The sequence below is a fragment of the Rutidosis leptorrhynchoides genome, chromosome 4, assembly GCF_046630445.1.
Source record: "Rutidosis leptorrhynchoides isolate AG116_Rl617_1_P2 chromosome 4, CSIRO_AGI_Rlap_v1, whole genome shotgun sequence".
NCBI classification, from domain to species: Eukaryota; Viridiplantae; Streptophyta; class Magnoliopsida; order Asterales; family Asteraceae; genus Rutidosis; species Rutidosis leptorrhynchoides.
Genome location: NC_092336.1, coordinates 439,556,275 through 439,560,873, shown reverse-complemented (window position 1 = coordinate 439,560,873; position 4,599 = coordinate 439,556,275). Strand labels below are relative to the sequence as shown.

Sequence of the window (4,599 nt, the reverse complement as noted above, 5' to 3'; positions counted from 1 at the left end):
ATAACTCCTTTCCATGGCAAAACTTTAAGCATCATCATGTCGCCTTCTTGAAACTCAATCGTTCACCTCCCTTTATTGGCATAAGATTTTTGTCTATCTTGCGCCGCCTTAAGTCGAGCCCGAATCATCTCAATATTACTATTCGTCTCTAGGACCAAATCGGTACTCCCGATTCTCGTTGTCCCACTTCACCCCAACAAATAGGAGTTCGACACCTACGCCCATAAAGCATCTCATAAGGTGGCATTCCAATACTAGTGTGGTAACTATTATTGTACGAGAATTCCACCAATGGTAAGTGCTCATCCCAACTACCACCGAAATCAATAACACACGCCCTTAACATATCCTCCAACATTTGGTTCGTACGCTCGGTTTGACCGTCCGTTTGAGGATGATACGCCGTGCTCATTTTCAATTGAGTACCCATAACTTCATGAAACTTATTCCAAAACCGAGACGTGAAACAAGTATCTCGATCCGAAACAATAGATATAGGAACCCCATGTCTCGATATTACCTCCTTGATAAACAACTTGGACAAAGTCTCCGACGATATCGTTTCCCGAATGGGAAGAAACAAAGCACTCTTCGTCAATCGATCAACTATCACCCAAATCGTATCATATTGGGTTCTCGGCGTCTTTGGTAACTTGGTAATGAAGTCCATGGTAATGTGCTCCCATTTCCATTTCGGGACTTCCAATGTTTGTAACTAACCGTACGGCTTTTGGTGTTCGGATTTAACTTGCAAATATGTGACGCATTGTTCAACATACTTAACAACATCACGTTTCATGCCCGGCCACCAATACTCCTTCCTTAAATCAAGGTACATTTTCGTCACACCCGAATGAATGGAATACTTTGACTTACGTGCTTCATCAAGTAGCACCCGTCGGTAATCACCCATCTTAGGCACCCACACTCTTCCTTGAAAAGACAACAAACCATGCGGGCCTAAAGTAATAGACTCCATTTTCCCCACGATTCGTTCTTCATGCTTGTTGTTGACAAAAGCCTCAATTTGAATCTCACCAAGCTTTACAAGGAAATCGTTAGTAATAATCATGCGTAATGATATTACTCCAAACGAACATATAATTAGTCGCAATATCGTTCCATTATGTAATGTTTTTAATTGTAATTTCCTTATTTTTCATTGAAATCGTTTAAATAAATAAGTGCGAAGATGAAAGACGCAAATCGCTCAAAAATGAAGATTTGAAAGACGAAAACGTCAAAAATGCTCAAACGTACAAGTTACACTCGAAGTGGTTTAATTTATTGATGACTAACGTCTAAAAATTGACAAGAGTACAAGTTGCGAAACGTAAAGTACAAGATATCTTAGCGTACGAGAAGACGTTCAAAAATCCGGAACCGAGACATAAACCGAGCATCAACGTACAAGTCAACGGAGCTAAAATTACAAGTCAACTATGCACAAGAATATAATATAATATAATATATATATAATTCATAATAAAAATATAATTTAATAATAAATAATAATAATAAATTATAATCAATATCACAAGTGAACATGAAAGCCGCCGGACATATACACATTTCATTGAATCAACTTGCATATTTAAAATGAATTACCCATCATTCAACTTTGCTACAGTTGTTTTTAATTCCTATAAAGAAGACACAGAGCAAGCATGAAGACACACCAATTCACAGTTTCAATAATTATCTTTCTCTCAATTTTCATATTTCATATTTTAGTTCTAAAGTAGTAGTTTGGGTATAATTCAAGTTTACGGGTATTGTAGTACTGCTTTTCTACCATTTCAAATCATTGTAAGTCTCCGCGTCCCAACTTTGTTATTATATTTAAGTATCATTATTATCGTTGTTATTACTATTGTTATTATTATTATTGTTGTTATTTTTATTGTTATCGTAATATTTATTATTATCGTCGTTATTATTGTTATTTATTTTCATTATTGTTATCATTTATTATTATTATTATTGTACACATGTCCACTTTTTATAATTTATATTTTTATACCGTTATAATGTCCAACTAAAAACCCACAGTGGTAACTAAAATGTAGAACCTCTGGACGAATGGATTGAACCATATTATAATATTATGATGTAACTTTGACTATTTTTAACATTGAGTTTAATCACCGACCCATTGTTATATAATTTAATATTTTCACCCCTATCATATAATTTATTAAATTGATAAGCGAAAGTTAATTAAATTTACATAAATTGTGCTTCAACACCTCAGTGATCTAGACGGACATATGGACAAATTATTGACAACAATTTAGAAGTGTGATCCGGTGGTTTGGGTAATATTATAGTTTATATAATCGTGTAATTATAAAAAGGGAAACCGTTATAATTTTGGTATTAGCAAAAGTTAAAAGCAGATTAAATCTCAATTTGAAAAGTCGGGGTATAATTTAATTCGCTAAAACGAGATCTAACGAAAGTTAGATTTAATTTTAGTTAATTAAATCTTTATAAATCGAAAGATAAAATATAAGGATATATATTAAAATATCGTAATCGAAGTTAAAAACAATCCATAATCCAGAGGGGACATATTTTAGTAGCCACTACTTTACTCTATTTTAAATCTCATCAATTTCACTTTTTACTACGCAGATAAATTTTATTTACTTTTACCGTATTACTTTTTACCATATTGTAAACTTTAATTACTTTTTACTATTTTACTATATTGCCATGAAAAATCTTATTTCTCTACTTTTTACAAATTAGTATAAATTGTAGTTTTATTTAGTTTCATTAATTTAGTTATTTCGTTTTAGTTAAATTTAAATTGCATTTAGTTATAATTATAGCCTAATCCAAAACCCCCCATTTTAATAGTTTAACTTTTAGCAATTAAAACACCTGAAAACTCCATTTCCCTGTGGAACGAACCGGATTTACCAAATAAAATATTACTATACGGATAGGATAAAATTGCCTATATGTGTGAAATTAATCCGAAATCATAAAAAAGCCATATATTCACAACCAATTCGTGTAATAAAATAAATTCAAATCTGTTCAAAATAAAAGGACACGATCACGCACATCAACTTTTTGGCGCCGCTGCCGGGGAAAGTTGGCAGTTAAATAAATAGATAATTTTTCTGATTCGTAGTAGTAGTTGGATTTGTATGTGGACTGGGTTATTGGAGCCAAACAGTACCCAATTATATTGGGACCAAACGAATCCTGCCCCTCTGCTGCATCTTTTGGCTATTCGAAACGTGGGCAAAATCAGAAGGAAAATCTGTTTGTTTAAAGGTTTTTATCATTGTTTTTATGTTATTCGATCCTTTCGTGAAAATTCATTTTCAAGAAAGTTCAATGTTTATACACTTAGTGAATAAATCCTTCAAGACTACATACAATTTAGTAATTGTATGACCCGTTCAGAAAATCCTAAACTCGTTGCACTTAATCCAGAACCTGAAAGAGGCTTGATCAAAAGATTAAAACAGGAAAAACAAAAAAAATTAGGTAGTACTAGTAAACCGAAAACACCGAAAAATATCAAAAAACAAGTAGGAAACACTAGTGATCAACCAGAAATCAAAACTGAACCTGAAATCATCGTCATTAAAGAAGAAATGGCTGAAGTAACACCTGATCCAAATGATCTACCAATGTGGAATACCAGACAAACTGCCCCCCTTCTCGCTCTTGCACCTATAAGAAGACCCTAAATTGAGGCTGAAAACTGGGAAGTCAAGGGGCAATTTATGCACATGGTACATGAGAACCAATTCGACGGAAGACTTAATAATAATCCGATAGAACATCTAGAAGCTTTTGAAGATTTATGTGAACTGTATAAAAACAAAGATGTTTCTTCAGATGCATTTAAGTTAAGAACTTTTCCATACTCATTAATCGGAGACGCAAAAGCATGGTTGAAAGCATCAAAACCTGATTCTATCACAACTTTCAACGAATTAAGAGATAAATTCATTACCCGATTTTTTCCACCGGCAAAAGCCGAAAGACTTAGAACTGAAATCACCACTTTTAAATAAAAAGTCAGATGAAACTCTTTATGATGCGTGTGAAAGATTAAAAAGAATGTTACGAAATTGTCCGCAACACGGATTGCAAAAAGGGTAAATAGTACAAACTTTTTATCGTGGTATTGATGAACATACTCGTGGTATATTAGATTCCTCTGCTGGAGGAGTATTTATGTGCAAATCACCAAATCAAGCGCATGGCATGTTAGAAGACATGTCAGTTCATACTTTTGAATGGACACCGTCTAGAGATCAACAACCTAGAAGGACGGTGGCAAGCCTTGAAGAAAATGAAGACAACAACACAACCATAGCTTCACTGTCGAATTAATTCAAAAAGTTTGGAAGAGAAATAAATAAACTAAATTCAACAGTTTTAGCATTGCAAGTAGGCTGTGAAATCTGTGGCAACCACATTTCACGAAAGATTGTGATATCAATGATCGGCCAATGAACTCAGTAACACAAGTTAATTTTATTGCCAATCAAAGACAAGGAAATTTTCAAGGAGGGAATTCTAATTATCAACTTGCAAACCCGGGATATCAAAACCCGAAGAATTTTG

The 4,599-nt window shown here is 33.5% G+C and overlaps 1 non-coding gene across 1 annotated transcript; it reads right to left on the bottom strand.

Annotated features, from left to right (window-relative positions):
* Positions 1–4,010: 4,010 nt before the first annotated feature.
* Positions 4,011–4,118, bottom strand: LOC139846361 (small nucleolar RNA R71). Its single transcript, XR_011759074.1, has one exon. It is a non-coding gene; the product is annotated as a small nucleolar RNA R71 (small nucleolar RNA).
* Positions 4,119–4,599: the final 481 nt, after the last annotated feature.